General features: G+C 46.4%; 1 non-coding gene across 1 annotated transcript; it reads left to right on the forward strand.

The window, feature by feature from the left end:
* Positions 1–10,425: 10,425 nt before the first annotated feature.
* Positions 10,426–10,497, forward strand: TRNAH-GUG (transfer RNA histidin (anticodon GUG)). The gene has a single exon. It is a non-coding gene; the product is annotated as a tRNA-His (tRNA).
* The last annotated feature ends 10,238 nt before the right edge of the window (positions 10,498–20,735 follow it).

Below are 20,735 nucleotides of genomic sequence, written 5' to 3' on the forward strand. Positions count from 1 at the left end.
TTTCCATTTGGGGCTCTCGGGCTCCCCACGGGGAGCCCGAGAGCCCCAAATGGAAAAGCAGATTCAGGCAGACACAACGCGGCATTGCGGAAAACAACCGCGTTGTGTCTGCCTGAATCTGCTTTACCATTTGGGGCTCTCGGGCTCCCGGGGAGCCCGAGAGCCCCAAATGGAAAAGCAGATTCAGGCAGACACAACGCGGCATTGCGGAAAACAACCGCGTTGTGTCTGCCTGAATCTGCTTTACCATTTGGGGCTCTCGGGCTCCCGGGGAGCCCGAGAGCCCCAAATGGAAAAGCAGATTCAGGCAGACACAACGCGGCATTGCGGAAAACAACCGCGTTGTGTCTGCCTGAATCTGCTTTCCCATTTGGGGCTCTCGGGCTCCCCACGGGGAGCCCGAGAGCCCCAAATGGGAAAGCAGATTTAGGCAGACAACGCAGCATTTAGCATTTCCCATTTGGGGCTCTCGGTCTCCCCACGGGGAGCCCGAGAGCCCCAAATGGGAAATCAGCTGCAGGTAGAAACACTACGCGGCATGTAAACATAACCGCGTGTGTTTCTGCCTGCTGTGGCTTTCACTTTGGGTCTCCGGTGCTAGCACCGGAGACCCAAAGTGATAGCCACAGCAGGCAGAAACACACGCGGTTGTGTTGGAAAACGCTGCGGTTTTTCTTTCCAAGTTTCTCAGGCTCCTCCGAGCCGGAGGAGCCTGAGAAACTTGGAACGAAAAACCGCAGCGTTTTCCAACACAATAACGTTGTATTTATGTTTGCGGTCGCTTCAAAAGCGACCGCAAACATAAATACAACGTTTTTAAAGCTGCGGTTTTATTTCTAAGTTTTCCGGGCTCCTCCAGCCCGAAAAACTTAGAAAAAAACCGCAGCTAGTGCTTATTTTTTGTAAAAAAAATAAATAGCACTTACCGAGATTCAGCTGCAGCTTTCCTGCTCTGGTCTCCGGTCCGCGTCCTCCGAGTCCCGGCACTAATGAAGGGAAAGCCACCCAGCGGTAGACTTTGTTTACTACAGCTGGCTGGCTTTTCCTTCATTAGTGCCGCAAAAGCAAAAGCCAGCACAGGAGGGCCTCCATTTCACAAAATGGCGGCGCCCCTGTGCTTGCTTTTTTCGAATTTTGAGCTTGAATAGCTCAAAATTTTACATACGAAGTTTTAAAACAGAGGATGCTAGTATATTTCTTTTTATGTGGCCTATCTATTTTTTAAATAAACATTTTTACTAGACCATCCCTTTAAGACATATGTATTGCAGCGACAGTATTTCCCAGTTACAAATGGGAATAAAAACAACATCCGCGAGGGATTGAACCAACGACATTTAACTGATGTTGCCAATGGAGCGCGTTACAGAGAGCGCGAGGTCCCGCCTTTACAGTCACACGCTGATGATAATACAGATGTTTAAATAAACAGGCATATCTGTGGACTTGTGGTCTTTCTACATTGGGACTCATAGTCTAGTCCTAGGCTATTGTAGGCACTGGCATATCTTTGAGTGGAATGAGAGGCATTCTGTAGTCGCGTGAAAGGACCTTTCAAGTCAATCTGATCTGTATTGTCCTGTGAAAAAAAGCGTTCTTAGACACAGTGAGGAGTTTTTGGGGATAATGGGAAAATCATTTCCAACTAAATGAGAGGAATTTCTTAGTCCAATCATGAGGTGTGCTAGGCTTTTTTATACTGTGGCGGAAAGAGAGAGAGTATAACAGTCATTATAAATAAAGGGCCAAGGAAGTGACAGTTTGTGGAAGGAACAATTTGCACATAGTTTTAGAAAGTGGTCAGGAGGAGGACAATGTGCTTACACATATGAAACATTAGAAGGTAGACATTATGGAAGCACATATATTTCTTTATTTTTATTGTATTTGGGGAAAGGGGGTTAATATAGCACGTCCAATGTGGAAAAGTGCTTTCCATAGCACCTTGCAGGTGGGCGACATCTAGAGCTGTGCAGTAGCCACCCATGCCCCAGACGTCAAAGAGAACAAGAAGTTACACATGTTGGAAGTGAGGGTGAGACATTGAGGAGATATGATCCCCGTATGAAGCCGAGAGAAGGAGGAGGCGTGAACGTGCATCCATGTATGCAGGCGAGAAGGGAAGGAGCATTGGTCATGCATCCCTGCATGAGGGTGAGACGGGGAGGAGATATGATCCCCGTATGAAGCCGAGAGAAGGAGGAGGCGTGAACGTGCATCCATGTATGCGGGCGAGACAGGAAGGAGCATTGGTCATGCATCCCTGCATGAGGGTGAGACAGGGAGGAGATATGATCCCCGTATGAAGCCGAGAGAAGGAGGAGGCGTGAACGTGCATCCATGTATGCAGGCGAGAAGGGAAGGAGCATTGGTCATGCATCCCTGCATGAGGGTGAGACAGGGAGGAGATATGATCCCCGTATGAAGCCGAGAGAAGGAGGAGGCGTGAACGTGCATCCATGTATGCGGGAGAGACAGGAAGGAGCATTGGTCATGCATCCCTGCATGAGGGTGAGACAGGGAGGAGATATGATCCCCGTATGAAGCCGAGAGAAGGAGGAGGCGTGAACGTGCATCCATGTATGTGGGCGAGACGGGAAGGAGCATTGGTCATGCATCCCTTCCTGAGGGTGAGACAGGGAGGAGATAAAATCCCCGTATGAAGCCGAGAGAACGAGGAGACATGAACGTGCATCCATGTATGCGGGCGAGAAGGGAAGGAGCATTGGTCATGCATCCCTGCATGAGGGTGAGACAGGGAGGAGATAAAATCCCTGTATGAAGCCAAGAGAACGAGGCGGCATGAACATGCATCCTTGTATGCAGGTGTGACATGGAGTCATCATGAACATGCATCCCTTTATAAGGACATAACATGGAGGACGCATGAACATGAATGCCTGAATTTTGATGGTGGTGGCCTTCGGGTGATTTGGCACGTGCAATTGGTGAAGAGCACTTCTCCTGCGCAAAAAAATAAATTTACTATTAGCACCCCGGAGGGAGCCTCTGCACTTCTTATAGGGAGAAAACTCTGCAATGGAAGGGGACAGGGTCAATAACAGCTGTAAACTCTCACAAGACCATCACTGCTCTCACACTTTCCTGCTCTCAGGCTGGCGGGCCATTATCGGCCCTGGCTGCCGCACCATTGCCAGGTTTGTGTAACTATATTATTTCTAATTGGCTCCACTTTGATGACTTTCATTTGGATTCTGACTTGATTATTGAGATCTTAAATAAGTGACTGGGGATCAGGTGTCCACTTATTCTCATGGATAACATCACAACCAACCTTTAATTCAAACATGAGTCATGACATCACAGATGGAGTACAGCTTATGATAGAGGTGGAACGTCACATTGTAGCAGCCCAAGTAGCTCGCTGTGATCGTATAGTGGTTAGTACTCTGCATTGTGGCCGCAGCGGTTCGAATCCGAATCACGGCATTGCAGTGAGGCAATGTCACGGCAGTTGGGCAGATATTTTAGAATTTCCATTAATACATTGGCAATCTCTGTGGAGGACTGAAACAATTCGATATGTCCTGTTACTGTTATGAACCTTTTGTTTCTTTAATGCTCTTTGCACACTTTTTAATCGGGTGACTGTAATGTATTTCAACCAAATCTAATTAAGAGCGCATTATGTGGTGACATTTGCAGTACATGAAACATTATAACACTGCCATTTACGTCAATAACCACTAGCTTGATTAAGACATATGTATTGCAGCGACAGTATTTCCCAGTTACAAATGGGAATAAAAACAACATCCGCGAGGGATTGAACCAACGACATTTAACTGATGTTGCCAATGGAGCGCGTTACAGAGAGCGCGAGGTCCCGCCTTTACAGTCACACGCTAATGATAATACAGATGTTTAAATAAACAGGCATATCTGTGGACTTGTGGTCTTTCTACATTGGGACTCATAGTCTAGTCCTAGGCTATTGTAGGCACTGGCGTATCTTTGAGTGGAATGAGAGGCGTTCTGTAGTCGCGTGAAAGGACCTTTCAAGTCAATCTGATCTGTATTGTCCTGTGAAAAAAAGCGTTCTTAGACACAGTGAGGAGTTTTTGGGGATAATGGGAAAATCATTTCCAACTAAATGACAGGAATTTCTTAGTCCAATCATGAGGTGTGCTAGGCTTTTTTATACTGTGGCGGAAAGAGAGAGAGTATAACAGTCATTATAAATAAAGGGCCAAGGAAGTGACAGTTTATGGAAGGAACAATTTGCACATAGTTTTAGAATGTGGTCAGGAGGAGGACAATGTGCTTACACATATGAAACATTAGAAGGTAGACATTATGGAAGCACATATATTTCTTTATTTTTATTGTATTTGGGGAGAGGGGGTTAATATAGCACGTCCAATGTGGAAAAGTGCTTTCCATAGCACCTTGCAGGTGGGCGACATCTAGAGCTGTGCAGTAGCCACCCATGCCCCAGACGTCAAAGAGAACAAGAAGTTACACATGTTGGAAGTGAGGGTGAGACATTGAGGAGATATGATCCGCGTATGAAGCCGAGAGAAGGAGGAGGCGTGAACGTGCATCCATGTATGCAGGCGAGAAGGGAAGGAGCATTGGTCATGCATCCCTGCATGAGGGTGAGACAGGGAGGAGATATGATCCCCGTATGAAGCCGAGACAAGGAGGAGGCGTGAACGTGCATCCATGTATGCGGGCGAGACAGGAAGGAGCATTGGTCATGCATACCTGCATTAGGGTGAGACAGGGAGGAGATATGATCCCCGTATGAAGCCGAGAGAAGGAGGAGGCGTGAACGTGCATCCATGTAAGCGGGCGAGACGGGAAGGAGCATTGGTCATGCATCCCTTACTGAGGGTGAGACAGGGAAGAGATAAAATCCCCGTATGAAGCCGAGAGAACAAGGAGACATGAACGTGCATCCATGTATGCGGGCGAGAAGGGAAGGAGCATTGGTCATGCATCCCTTCCTGAGGGTGGGACAGGGAGGAGATATGATCCCCGTATGAAGCCGAGAGAACGAGCAGACATGAACGTGCATCCATGTATGCGGCCGAGAAGGGAAGGAGCATTGGTCATGCATCCCTGCATGAGGGTGAGACAGGGAGGAGATAAAATCCCTGTATGAAGCCAAGAGAACGAGGCGGCATGAACATGCATCCTTGTATGCAGGTGTGACATGGAGTCATCATGAACATGCATCCCTTTATAAGGACATAACATGGAGGACGCATGAACATGAATGCCTGAGATTTATGGTGGTGGCCTTCGGGTGATTTGGCACGTGCAATTGGTGAAGAGCACTTCTCCTGCGCAAAAAAATAAATTTACTATTAGCACCCCGGAGGGAGCCTCTGCACTTCTTAGAGGGAGAAAACTCTGCAATGGAAGGGGACAGGGTCAATAACAGCTGTAAACTCTCACAAGACCATCACTGCTCTCACACTTTCCTGCTCTCAGGCTGGCGGGCCATTATCGGCCCTGGCTGCCGCACCATTGCCAAGTTTGTGTAACTATATTATTTCTAATTGGCTCCACTTTGATGACTTTCATTTGGATTCTGACTTGATTATTGAGATCTTAAATAAGTGACTGGGGATCAGGTGTCCACTTATTCTCATGGATAACATCACAACCAACCTTTAATTCAAACATGAGTCATGACATCACAGATGGAGTACAGCTTATGATAGAGGTGGAAAGTCACATTGTAGCACCCCAAGTAGCTCGCTGTGATCGTATAGTGGTTAGTACTCTGCTGTTGTGGCCGCAGCGGTTCGAATCCGAGTCATGGCTTTGCATTGAGGCATAGTCACGGCAGTTGGGCAGATATTTTAGAATTTCCATTAATACATTGGCAATCTCTGTGGAGGACTGAAACAATTCGATATGTCCTGTTACTGTTATGAACCTTTTGTTTCTTTAATGCTCTTTGCACACTTTTTCATCGGGTGACTGTAATGTATTTCAACCAAATCTAATTAAGAGCGCATTATGTGGTGACATTTGCAGTACATGAAACATTATAACACTGCCATTTACGTCAATAACCACTAGCTTGATTAAGACATATGTATTGCAGCGACAGTATTTCCCAGTTACAAATGGGAATAAAAACAACATCCGCGAGGGATTGAACCAACGACATTTAACTGATGTTGCCAATGGAGCGCGTTACAGAGAGCGCGAGGTCCCGCCTTTACAGTCACACGCTGATGATAATACAGATGTTTAAATAAACAGGCATATCTGTGGACTTGTGGTCTTTCTACATTGGGACTCATAGTCTAGTCCTAGGCTATTGTAAGCACTGGCGTATCTTTGAGTGGAATGAGAGGCATTCTGTAGTCGCGTGAAAGGACCTTTCAAGTCAATCTGATCTGTATTGTCCTGTGAAAAAAAGCGTTCTTAGACACAGTGAGGAGTTTTTGGGGATAATGGGAAAATCATTTCCAACTAAATGACAGGAATTTCTTAGTCCAATCATGAGGTGTGCTAGGCTTTTTTATACTGTGGCGGAAAGAGAGAGAGTATAACAGTCATTATAAATAAAGGGCCAAGGAAGTGACAGTTTATGGAAGGAACAATTTGCACATAGTTTTAGAATGTGGTCAGGAGGAGGACAATGTGCTTACACATATGAAACATTAGAAGGTAGACATTATGAAAGCACATATATTTCTTTATTTTTATTGTATTTGGGGAGAGGGGGTTAATATAGCACGTCCAATGTGGAAAAGTGCTTTCCATAGCACCTTGCAGGTGGGCGACTTCTAGAGCTGTGCAGTAGCCACCCATGCCCCAGACGTCAAAGAGAACAAGAAGTTACACATGTTGGAAGTGAGGGTGAGACATTGAGGAGATATGATCCCCGTATGAAGCCAAGAGAAGGAGGAGGCGTGAACGTGCATCCATGTATGCAGGCGAGAAGGGAAGGAGCATTGGTCATGCATCCCTGCATGAGGGTGAGACAGGGAGGAGATATGATCCCCGTATGAAGCTGAGAGAAGAAGGAGGCGTGAACGTGCATCCATGTATGCGGGCGAGACAGGAAGGAGTATTGGTCATGCATCCCTGCATGAGGGTGAGACAGGGAGGAGATATGATCCCCGTATGAAGCCGAGAGAAGGAGGAGGCGTGAACGTGCATCCATGTATGCAGGCGAGAAGGGAAGGAGCATTGGTCATGCATCCCTGCATGAGGGTGAGACAGGGAGGAGATATGATCCACGTATGAAGCCGAGAGAAGGAGGAGGCGTGAACGTGCATCCATGTATGCGGGCGAGACAGGAAGGAGCATTGGTCATGCATCCCTGCATGAGGGTGAGACAGGGAGGAGATATGATCCCCGTATGAAGCCGAGAGAAGGAGGAGGCGTGAACGTGCATCCATGTATGCGGGCGAGACGGTAAGGAGCATTGGTCATGCATCCCTTCCTGAGGGTGAGACAGGGAGGAGATAAAATCCCCGTATGAAGCCGAGAGAACGAGGAGACATGAACGTGCATCCATGTATGCGGGCGAGAAGGGAAGGAGCATTGGTCATGCATCCCTGCATGAGGGTGAGACAGGGAGGAGATAAAATCCCTGTATGAAGCCAAGAGAACGAGGCGGCATGAACATGCATCCTTGTATGCAGGTGTGACATGGAGTCATCATGAACATGCATCCCTTTATAAGGACATAACATGGAGGACGCATGAACATGAATGCCTGAATTTTATGGTGGTGGCCTTCGGGTGATTTGGCACGTGCAATTGGTGAAGAGCACTTCTCCTGCGCAAAAAAATAAATTTACTATTAGCACCCCGGAGGGAGCCTCTGCACTTCTTATAGGGAGAAAACTCTGCAATGGAAGGGGACAGGGTCAATAACAGCTGTAAACTCTCACAAGACCATCACTGCTCTCACACTTTCCTGCTCTCAGGCTGGCGGGCCATTATCGGCCCTGGCTGCCGCACCATTGCCAGGTTTGTGTAACTATATTATTTCTAATTGGCTCCACTTTGATGACTTTCATTTGGATTCTGACTTGATTATTGAGATCTTAAATGAGTGACTGGGGATCAGGTGTCCACTTATTCTCATGGATAACATCACAACCAACCTTTAATTCAAACATGAGTCATGACATCACAGATGGAGTACAGCTTATGATAGAGGTGGAACGTCACATTGTAGCAGACCAAGTAGCTCACCGTGATCATATAGTGGTTAGTACTCTGCGTTGTGGCCGCAGCAACCTCGGTTCGAAACCGAGTCACGGCATTGCGGTGAGGCAATGTCATGGCAGTTGGGCAGATATTTTACAATTTCCATTAATACATTGGCCATCGCTGTGGAGGACTGAAACAATTCGATATGTCCTGTTACTGTTATGAACCTTTTGTTTCTTTAATGCTCTTTGCACACTTTTTCATCGGGTGACTGTAATGTATTTCAACCAAATCTAATTAAGAGCGCATTATGTGGTGACATTTGCAGTACATGAAACATTATAACACTGCCATTTATGTCAATACCCACTAGCTTGATTAAGACATATGTATTGCAGCGACAGTATTTCCCAGTTACAAATGGGAATAAAAACAACATCCGCGAGGGATTGAACCAACGACATTTAACTGATGTTGCCAATGGAGCGCGTTACAGAGAGCGCGAGGTCCCGCCTTTACAGTCACACGCTGATGATAATACAGATGTTTAAATAAACAGGCATATCTGTGGACTTGTGGTCTTTCTACATTGGGACTCATAGTCTAGTCCTAGGCTATTGTAGGCACTGGCGTATCTTTGAGTGGAATGAGAGGCATTCTGTAGTCGGGTGAAAGGACCTTTCAAGTCAATCTGATCTGTATTGTCCTGTGAAAAAAAGCGTTCTTAGACACAGTGAGGAGTTTTTGGGGATAATGGGAAAATCATTTCCAACTAAATGACAGGAATTTCTTAGTCCAATCATGAGGTGTGCTAGGCTTTTTTATACTGTGGCGGAAAGAGATAGAGTATAACAGTCATTATAAAAAAAGGGCCAAGGAAGTGACAGTTTATGGAAGGAACAATTTGCACATAGTTTTAGAATGTGGTCAGGAGGAGGACAATGTGCTTACACATATGAAACATTAGAAGGTAGACATTATGGAAGCACATATATTTCTTTATTTTTATTGTATTTGGGGAGAGGGGGTTAATATAGCACATCCAATGTGGAAAAGTGCTTTCCATAGCACCTTGCAGGTGGGCGACATCTAGAGCTGTGCAGTAGCCACCCATGCCCCAGACGTCAAAGAGAACAAGAAGTTACACATGTTGGAAGTGAGGGTGAGACATTGAGGAGATATGATCCCCGTATGAAGCGAGAGAAGGAGGAGGCGTGAACGTGCATCCATGTCTGCGGGCGAGACAGGAAGGAGTATTGGTCATGCATCCCTGCATGAGGGTGAGACAGGGAGGAGATATGATCCCCATATGAAGCCGAGAGAAGGAGGAGGCATGAACGTGCATCCATGTATGCAGGCGAGAAGGGAAGGAGCATTGGTCATGCATCCCTGCATGAGAGTGAGACAGGGAGGAGATATGATCCACGTATTAAGCCGAGAGAAGGAGGAGGCGTGAACGTGCATCCATGTATGCGGGCGAGACAGGAAGGAGCATTGGTCATGCATCCCTGCATGAGGGTGAGACAGGGAGGAGATATGATCCCCGTATGAAGCCGAGAGAAGGAGGAGGCGTGAACGTGCATCCATGTATGCGGGCGAGACGGGAAGGAGCACTGGTCATGCACCCCTTCCTGAGGGTGAGACAGGGAGGAGATAAAATCCCCGTATGAAGCCGAGAGAACGAGGAGACATGAACATGCATCCTTGTATGCAGGTGTGACATGGAGTCATCATGAACATGCATCCCTTTATAAGGACATAACATGGAGGACGCATGAACATGAATGCCTGAATTTTATGGTGGTGGCCTTCGGGTGATTTGGCACGTGCAATTGGTGAAGAGCACTTCTCCTGCGCAAAAAAATAAATGTACTATTAGCACCCCGGAGGGAGCCTCTGCACTTCTTATAGGGAGAAAACTCTGCAATGGAAGGGGACAGGGCCAATAACAGCTGTAAACTCTCACAAGACCATCACTGCTCTCACACTTTCCTGCTCTCAGGCTGGCGGGCCATTATCGGCCCTGGCTGCCGCACCATTGCCAGGTTTGTGTAACTATATTATTTCTAATTGGCTCCACTTTGATGACTTTCATTTGGATTCTGACTTGATTATTGAGATCTTAAATAAGTGACTGGGGATCAGGTGTCCACTTATTCTCATGGATAACATCACAACCAACCTTTAATTCAAACATGAGTCATGACATCACAGATGGAGTACAGCTTATGAAAGAGGTGGAACGTCACATTGTAGCAGCCCAAGCAGCTCGCCGTGATCGTATAGTGGTTAGTACTCTGCGTTGTGGCTGCAGCAACCTCGGTTCGAATCCGAGTCACGGCATTGCGGTGAGGCAATGTCACGGCAGTTGGGCAGATATTTTAGAATTTCCATTAATACATTGGCAATCTCTGTGGAGGACTGAAACAATTCGATATGTCCTGTTACTGTTATGAACCCTTTGTTTCTTTAATGCTCTTTGCACACTTTTTAATCGGGTGACTGTAATGTATTTCAACCAAATCTTATTAAGAGCGCATTATGTGGTGACATTTGCAGTACATGAAACATTATAACACTGCCATTTACGTCAATAACCACTAGCTTGATTAAGACATATGTATTGCAGCGACAGTATTTCCCAGTTACAAATGGGAATAAAAACAACATCCGCGAGGGATTGAACCAACGACATTTAACTGATGTTGCCAATGGAGCGCGTTACAGAGAGCGCGAGGTCCCGCCTTTACAGTCACACGCTGATGATATTACAGATGTTTAAATAAACAGGCATATCTGTGGACTTGTGGTCTTTCTACATTGGGACTCATAGTCTAGTCCTAGGCTATTGTAGGCACTGGCGTATCTTTGAGTGGAATGAGAGGCGTTCTGTAGTCGCGTGAAAGGACCTTTCAAGTCAATCTGATCTGTATTGTCCTGTGAAAAAAAGCGTTCTTAGACACAGTGAGGAGTTTTTGGGGATAATGGGAAAATCATTTCCAACTAAATGACAGGAATTTCTTAGTCCAATCATGAGGTGTGCTAGGCTTTTTTATACTGTGGCGGAAAGAGAGAGAGTATAACAGTCATTATAAATAAAGGGCCAAGGAAGTGACAGTTTATGGAAGGAACAATTTGCACATAGTTTTAGAATGTGGTCAGGAGAGGACAATGTGCTTACACATATGAAACATTAGAAGGTAGACATTATGGAAGCACATATATTTCTTTATTTTTATTGTATTTGGGGAGAGGGGGTTAATATAGCACGTCCAATGTGGAAAAGTGCTTTCCATAGCACCTTGCAGGTGGGCGACATCTGGAGCTGTGCAGTAGCCACCCATGCCCCAGACGTCAAAGAGAACAAGAAGTTACACATGTTGGAAGTGAGGGTGAGACATTGAGGAGATATGATCCCCGTATGAAGCCGAGAGAAGGAGGAGGCGTGAACGTGCATCCATGTATGCAGGCGAGAAGGGAAGGAGCATTGGTCATGCATCCCTGCATGAGGGTGAGACAGGGAGGAGATATGATCCCCGTATGAAGCTGAGAGAAGGAGGAGGCGTGAACGTGCATCCATGTATGCGGGCGAGACAGGAAGGAGCATTGGTCATGCATCCCTGCATGAGGGTGAGACAGGGAGGAGATATGATCCCCGTATGAAGCCGAGAGAAGGAGGAGGCGTGAACGTGCATCCATGTATGCAGGCGAGAAGGGAAGGAGCATTGGTCATGCATCCCTGCATGAGGGTGAGACAGGGAGGAGATATGATCCACGTATGAAGCCGAGAGAAGGAGGAGGCGTGAACGTGCATCCATGTATGCGGGCGAGACAGGAAGGAGCATTGGTCATGCATCCCTGCATGAGGGTGAGACAGGGAGGAGATATGATCCCCGTATGAAGCCGAGAGAAGGAGGAGGCGTGAACGTGCATCCATGTATGCGGGCGAGACGGGAAGGAGCATTGGTCATGCATCCCTTCCTGAGGGTGAGACAGGGAGGAGATAAAATCCCCGTATGAAGCCGAGAGAACGAGGAGACATGAACGTGCATCCATGTATGCAGGCGAGAAGGGAAGGAGCATTGGTCATGCATCCCTGCATGAGGGTGAGACAGGGAGGAGATAAAATCCCTGTATGAAGCCAGGAGAACGAGGCGGCATGAACATGCATCCTTGTATGCAGGTGTGACATGGAGTCATCATGAACATGCATCCCTTTATAAGGACATAACATGGAGGACGCATGAACATGAATGCCTGAATTTTATGGTGGTGGCCTTCGGGTGATTTGGCACGTGCAATTGGTGAAGAGCACGTCTCCTGTGCAAAAAAATAAATGTACTATTAGCACCCCGGAGGGAGCCTCTGCACTTCTTATAGGGAGAAAACTCTGCAATGGAAGGGGACAGGGTCAATAACAGCTGTAAACTCTCACAAGACCATCACTGCTCTCACGCTTTCCTGCTCTCAGGCTGGCGGGCCATTATCGGCCCTGGCTGCCGCACCATTGCCAGGTTTGTGTAACTATATTATTTCTAATTGGCTCCACTTTGATGACTTTCATTTGGATTCTGACTTGATTATTGAGATCTTAAATAAGTGACTGGGGATCAGGTGTCCACTTATTCTCATGGATAACATCACAACCAACCTTTAATTCAAACATGAGTCATGACATCACAGATGGAGTACAGCTTATGATAGAGGTGGAACGTCACATTGTAGCAGCTCAAGTAGCTCGCCGTGATCGTATAGTGGTTAGTACTCTGCGTTCGAATCCGAGTCACGGCATTGCGGTGAGGCAATGTCACGGCAGTTGGGCAGATATTTTAGAATTTCCATTAATACATTGGCAATCTCTGTGGAGGACTGAAACAATTCGATATGTCCTGTTACTGTTATGAACCTTTTGTTTCTTTAATGCTCTTTGCACACTTTTTCATGGGTGACTGTAATGTATTTCAACCAAATCTAATTAAGAGCGCATTATGTGGTGACATTTGCAGTACATGAAACATTATAACACTGCCATTTACGTCAATAACCACTAGCTTGATTAAGACATATGTATTGCAGCGACAGTATTTCCCAGTTACAAATGGGAATAAAAACAACATCCGCGAGGGATTGAACCAACGACATTTAACTGATGTTGCCAATGGAGCGCGTTACAGAGAGCGCGAGGTCCCGCCTTTACAGTCACACGCTGATGATAATACAGATGTTTAAATAAACAGGCATATCTGTGGACTTGTGGTCTTTCTACATTGGGACTCATAGTCTAGTCCTAGGCTATTCTAGGCACTGGCGTATCTTTGAGTGGAATGAGAGGCGTTCTGTAGTCGCGTGAAAGGACCTTTCAAGTCAATCTGATCTGTATTGTCCTGTGAAAAAAAGCGTTCTTAGACACAGTGAGGAGTTTTTGGGGATAATGGGAAAATCATTTCCAACTAAATGACAGGAATTTCTTAGTCCAATCATGAGGTGTGCTAGGCTTTTTTATACTGTGGCGGAAAGAGAGAGAGTATAACAGTCATTATAAATAAAGGGCCAAGGAAGTGACAGTTTATGTAAGGAACAATTTGCACATAGTTTTAGAATGTGGTCAGGAGGAGGACAATGTGCTTACACATATGAAACATTTGAAGGTAGACATTATGGAAGCACATATATTTCTTTATTTTTATTGTATTTGGGGAGAGGGGGTTAATATAGCACGTCCAATGTGGAAAAGTGCTTTCCATAGCACCTTGCAGGTGGGGCGACATCTAGAGCTGTGCAGTAGCCACCCATGCCCCAGACGTCAAAGAGAACAAGAAGTTACACTTGTTGGAAGTGAGGGTGAGACATTGAGGAGATATGATCCCCGTATGAAGCCGAGAGAAGGAGGAGGCGTGAACGTGCATCCATGTATGCAGGCGAGAAGGGAAGGAGCATTGGTCATGCATCCCTGCATGAGGGTGAGACATTGAGGAGATATGATCGCCGTATGAAGCCGAGAGAAGGAGGAGGCGTGAACGTGCATCCATGTATGCAGGCGAGAAGGGAAGGAGCATTGGTCATGCATCCCTGCATGAGGGTGAGACAGGGAGGAGATATGATCCCCGTATGAAGCCGAGAGAAGGAGGAGGCGTGAACGTGCATCCATGTATGCGGGCGAGACAGGAAGGAGCATTGGTCATGCATCCCTGCATGAGGGTGAGACAGGGAGGAGATATGATCCCCGTATGAAGCCGAGAGAAGGAGGAGGCGTGAACGTGCATCCATGTATGCGGGCGAGACAGGAAGGAGCATTGGTCATGCATCCCTGCATGAGGGTGAGACAGGGAGGAGATATGATCCCCGTATGAAGCCGAGAGAAGGAGGAGGCGTGAACGTGCATCCATGTATGCGGGCGAGACGGGAAGGAGCATTGGTCATGCATCCCTTCCTGAGGGTGAGACAGGGAGGAGATAAAATCCCCGTATGAAGCCGAGAGAACGAGGAGACATGAACGTGCATCCATGTATGCGGGCGAGAAGGGAAGGAGCATTGGTCATGCATCCCTGCATGAGGGTGAGACAGGGAGGAGATAAAATCCCTGTATGAAGCCAAGAGAACGAGGCAGCATGAACATGCATCCTTGTATGCAGGTGTGACATGGAGTCATCATGAACATGCATCCCTTTATAAGGACATAACATGGAGGACGCATGAACATGAATGCCTGAATTTTATGGTGGTGGCCTTTGGGTGATTTGGCACGTGCAATTGGTGAAGAGCACTTCTCCTGTGCAAAAAAATAAATTTACTATTAGCACCCCGGAGGGAGCCTCTGCACTTCTTATAGGGAGAAAACTCTGCAATGGAAGGGGACAGGGTCAATAACAGCTGTAAACTCTCACAAGACCATCACTGCTCTCAGGCTGGCGGGCCATTATCGTCCCTGGCTGCCGCACCATTGCCAGGTTTGTGTAACTATATTATTTCTAATTGGCTCCACTTTGATGACTTTCATTTGGATTCTGACTTGATTATTGAGATCTTAAATAAGTGACTGGGGATCAGGTGTCCACTTATTCTCATGGATAACATCACAACCAACCTTTAATTCAAACATGAGTCATGACATCACAGATGGAGTACAGCTTATGATAGAGGTGGAACGTCACATTGTAGCAGCCCAAGTAGCTCGCCGTGATGTATAGTGGTTAGTACTCTGCGTTGTGGCCGCAGCAACCTCGGTTCGAATCCGAGTCACGGCATTGCAGTGAGGCAATGTCACGGCAGTTGGGCAGATATTTTAGAATTTCCATTAATACATTGGCAATCTCTGTGGAGGACTGAAACAATTCGATATGTCCTGTTACTGTTATGAACCTTGTGTTTCTTTAATGCTCTTTGCACACTTTTTAATCGGGTGACTGTAATGTATTTCAACCAAATCTAAATAAGAGCGCATTATGTGGTGACATTTGCAGTACATGAAACATTATAACACTGCCATTTACGTCAATAACCACTAGCTTGATTAAGACATATGTATTGCAGCGACAGTATTTCCCAGTTACAAATGTTAATAAAAACAACATCCGCGAGGGATTGAACCAACGACATTTAACTGATGTTGCCAATGGAGCGCGTTACAGAGAGCGCGAGGTCCCGCCTTTACAGTCACACGCTGATGATAATACAGATGTTTAAATAAACAGGCATATCTGTGGACTTGTGGTCTTTCTACATTAGGACTCATAGTATAGTCCTAGGCTATTGTAGGCATTGGCGTATCTTTTAGTGGAATGAGAGGCATTCTGTAGTCGCGTGAAAGGACCTTTCAAGTCAATCTGATCTATATTGTCCTGTGAAAAAAAGCGTTCTTAGACACAGTGAGGAGTTTTTGGGGATAATGGGAAAATCATTTCCAACTAAATGACAGGAATTTCTTAGTCCTATCATGAGGTGTGCTAGGCTTTTTTATACTGTGGCGGAAAGAGAGTGAGTATAACAGTCATTATAAATAAAGGGCCAAGGAAGTGACAGTTTATGGAAGGAACAATTTGCACATAGATTTAGAATGTGGTCAGGAGGAGGACAATGTGCTTACACATATGAAACATTAGAAGGTAGACATTATGGAAGCACATATATTTCTTTATTTTTATTGTATTTGGGGAGAGGGGGTTAATATAGCACGTCCAATGTGGAAAAGTGCTTTCCATAGCACCTTGCAGGTGGGCGACATCTAGAGCTGTGCAGTAGCCACCCATGCCCCAGACGTCAAAGAGAACAAGAAATTACACATGTTGGAAGTGAGGGTGAGACATTGAGGAGATATGATCCCCGTATGAAGCCGAGAGAAGGAGGAGGCGTGAACGTGCATCCATGTATGCAGGCGAGAAGGGAAGGAGCATTGGTCATGCATCCCTGCATGAGGGTGAGACAGGGAGGAGATATGGTCCCCGTATGAAGCCGAGAGAAGGAGGAGGCGTGAACGTGCATCCATGTATGCGGGCGAGACAGGAAGGAGTATTGGTCATGCATCCCTGCATGAGGGTGAGACAGGGAGGAGATATGATCCCCGTATGAAGCCGAGAGAAGGAGGAGGCGTGAACGTGCATCCATGTATGCAGGCAAGAAGGGAAGGAGCATTGGTCATGCATCCCTGCATGAGGGTGAGACAGGGAGGAGATATGATCCACGTATGAAGCCGAGAGAAGGAGGAGGCGTGAACGTGCATCCATGTATGCAGGCGAGAAGGGAAGGAGCATTGGTCATGCATCCCTGCATGAGGGTGAGACAGGGAGGAGATATGATCCCCGTATGAAGCCGAGAGAAGGAGGAGGCGTGAACGTGCATCCATGTATGCGGGCGAGACGGGAAGGAGCATTGGTCATGCATCCCTTCCTGAGGGTGAGACAGGGAGGAGATAAAATCCCCGTATGAAGCCGAGAGAACGAGGAGACATGAACGTGCATCCATGTATGCGGGCGAGAAGGGAAGGAGCATTGGTCATGCATCCCTGCATGAGGGTGAGACAGGGAGGAGATAAAATCCCTGTATGAAGCCAAGAGAACGAGGCGGCATGAACATGCATCCTTGTATGCAGGTGTGACATGGAGTCATCATGAACATGCATCCCTTTATAAGGACATAACATGGAGGACGCATGAACATGAATGCCTGAATTTTATGGTGGTGGCCTTCGGGTGATTTGGCACGTGCAATTGGTGAAGAGCACTTCTCCTGCGCAAAAAATAAATTTACTATTAGCACCCCGGAGGGAGCCTCTGCACTTCTTATAGGGAGAAAACTCTGCAATGGAAGGGGACAGGGTCAATAACAGCTGTAAACTCTCACAAGACCATCACTGCTCTCACACTTTCCTGCTCTCAGGCTGGCGGGCCATTATCGGCCCTGGCTGCCGCACCATTGCCAGGTTTGTGTAACTATATTATTTCTAATTGGCTCCACTTTGATGACTTTCATTTGGATTCTGACTTGATTATTGAGATCTTAAATAAGTCACTGGGGATCAGGTGTCCACTTATTCTCATGGATAACATCACAACCAACCTTTAATTCAAACATGAGTCATGACATCACAGATGGAGTACAGTTTATGATAGAGGTGGAACGTCACATTGTAACAGCCCAAGTAGCTCGCTGTGATCGTATAGTGGTTAGTACTCTGCGTTGTGGCCGCAGCAACCTCGGGTCGAATCCGAGTCACGGCATTGCAGTGAGGCAATGTCACGGCAGTTGGGCAGATATTTTAGAATTTCCATTAATACATTGGCAATCTCTGTGGAGGACTGAAACAATTCGATATGTCCTGTTACTGTTATGAACCTTTTGTTTCTTTAATGCTCTTTGCACACTTTTTCATGGGTGACTGTAATGTATTTCAACCAAATCTAATTAAGAGCGCATTATGTGGTGACATTTGCAGTACATGAAACATTATAACACTGCCATTTACGTCAATAACCACTAGCTTGATTAAGACATATGTATTGCAGCGACAGTATTTCCCAGTTACAAATGGGAATAAAAACAACATCCGCGAGGGATTGAACCAACGACATTTAACTGATGTTGCCAATGGAGCGCGTTACAGAGAGCGCGAGGTCCCGCCTTTACAGTCGCACGCTGATGATAATACAGATGTTTAAATAAACAGGCATATCTGTGGACTTGTGGTCTTTCTACATTGGGACTCATAGTCTAGTACTAGGCTATTGTAGGCACTGGCGTATCTTTGAGTGGAATGAGAGGCGTTCTGTGAAGGTCAATCTGATCTGTATTGTCCTGTGAAAAAAAGCGTTCTTAGACACAGTGAGGAGTTTTTGGGGATAATGGGAAAATCATTTCCAACTAAATGACAGGAATTTCTTAGTCCAATCATGAGGTGTGCTAGGCTTTTTTATACTGTGGCGGAAAGAGAGAGAGTATAACAGTCATTATAAATAAAGGGCCAAGGAAGTGACAGTTTATGGAAGGAACAATTTGCACATAGTTTTAGAATGTGGTCAGGAGGAGGACAATGTGCTTACACATATGAAACATTAGAAGGTAGACATTATGGAAGCACATATATTTCTTTATTTTTATTGTATTTGGGGAGAGGGGGTTAATATAGCACGTCCAATGTGGAAAAGTGCTTTCCATAGCACCTTGCAGGTGGGCGACATCTAGAGCTGTGCAGTAGCCACCCATGCCCCAGACGTCAAAGAGAACAAGAAGTTACACATGTTGGAAGTGAGGGTGAGACATTGCGGAGATATGATCCCCGTATGAAGCCGAGAGAAGGAGGAGGCGTGAACGTGCATCCATGTATGCAGGCGAGAAGGTAAGGAGCATTGGTCATGCATCCCTGCATGAGGGTGAGACAGGGAGGAGATATGATCCCCGTATGAAGCCGAGAGAAGGAGGAGGCGTGAACGTGCATCCATGTATGCGGGCGAGACACGAAGGAGCATTGGTCATGCATCCCTGCATGAGGGTGAGACAGGGAGGAGATATAATCCCCGTATGAAGCCGAGAGAAGGAGGAGGCGTGAACGTGCATCCATGTATGCAGGCGAGAAGGGAAGGAGCATTGGTCATGCATCCCTGCATGAGGGTGAGACAGGGAGGAGATATGATCCACGTATGAAGCCGAGAGAAGGAGGAGGCGTGAACGTGCATCCATGTATGCGGGCGAGAACGGAAGGAGCATTGGTCATGCATCCCTGCATGAGGGTGAGACAGGGAGGAGATATGATCCCAGTATGAAGCCGAGAGAAGGAGGAGGCGTGAACGTGCATCCATGTATGCGGGCGAGACGGGAAGGAGCATTGGTCATGCATCCCTTCCTGAGGGTGAGACAGGGAGGAGATAAAATCCCCGTATGAAGCCGAGAGAACGAGGAGACATGAACATGCATCCATGTATGCGGGCGAGAAGGGAAGGAGCATTGGTCATGCATCCCTGCATGAGGGTGAGACAGGGAGGAGATAAAATCCCTGTATGAAGCCAAGAGAACGAGGCGGCATGAACATGCATCCTTGTATGCAGGTGTGACATGGAGTCATCATGAACATGCATCCCTTTATAAGGACATAACATGGAGGACGCATGAACATGAATGCCTGAATTTTATGGTGGTGGCCTTCGGGTGATTTGGCACGTGCAATTGGTGAAGAGCACGTCTCCTGTGCAAAAATTTTTTTTACTATTAGCACCCCGGAGGGAGCCTCTGCACTTCTTATAGGGAGAAAACTCTGCAATGGAAGGGGACAGGGTCAATAACAGCTGTAAACTCTCACAAGACCATCACTGCTCTCACACTTTCCTGCTCTCAGGCTGGCGGGCCATTATCGGCCCTGGCTGCCGCACCATTGCCAGGTTTGTGTAACTATATTATTTCTAATTGGCTCCACTTTGATGACTTTCATTTGGATTCTGACTTGATTATTGAGATCTTAAATAAGTGACTGGGGATCAGGTGTCCACTTATTCTCATGGATAACATCACAACCAACCTTTAATTCAAACATGAGTCATGACATCACAGATGGAGTACAGTTTATGATAGAGGTGGAACGTCACATTGTAGCAGCCCAAGTCGCTCGCCGTGATCGTATAGTGGTTAGTACTCTGCGTTGTGGCCGCAGCAACCTCGGTTCGTGGTGAGGCAATGTCACGGCAGTTGGGCAGATATTTTAGAATTTCCATTAATACATTGGCAATCTCTGTGGAGGACTGAAACAATTCGATATGTCCTGTTACTGTTATGAACCTTTTGTTTCTTTAATGCTCTTTGCACACTTTTTCATCGGGTGACTGTAATGTATTTCAACCAAATCTAATTAAGAGCGCATTATGTGGTGACATTTGCAGTACATGAAACATTATAACACTGCCATTTACGTCAATAACCACTAGCTTGATTAAGACATATGTATTGCAGCGACAGTATTTCCAAGTTACAAATGGGAATAAAAACAACATCCGCGAGGGATTGAAACAACGACATTTAACTGATGTTGCCAATGGAGCGCGTTACAGAGAGCGCGAGGTCCCGCCTTTACAGTCACACGCTGATGATAATACAGATGTTTA

This window comes from Ambystoma mexicanum (assembly GCF_040938575.1).
Source record: "Ambystoma mexicanum isolate Mex_15411 chromosome 12 unlocalized genomic scaffold, UKY_AmexF1_1 Mex_chr12_unloc.1, whole genome shotgun sequence".
Classification (NCBI taxonomy): Eukaryota; Metazoa; Chordata; class Amphibia; order Caudata; family Ambystomatidae; genus Ambystoma; species Ambystoma mexicanum.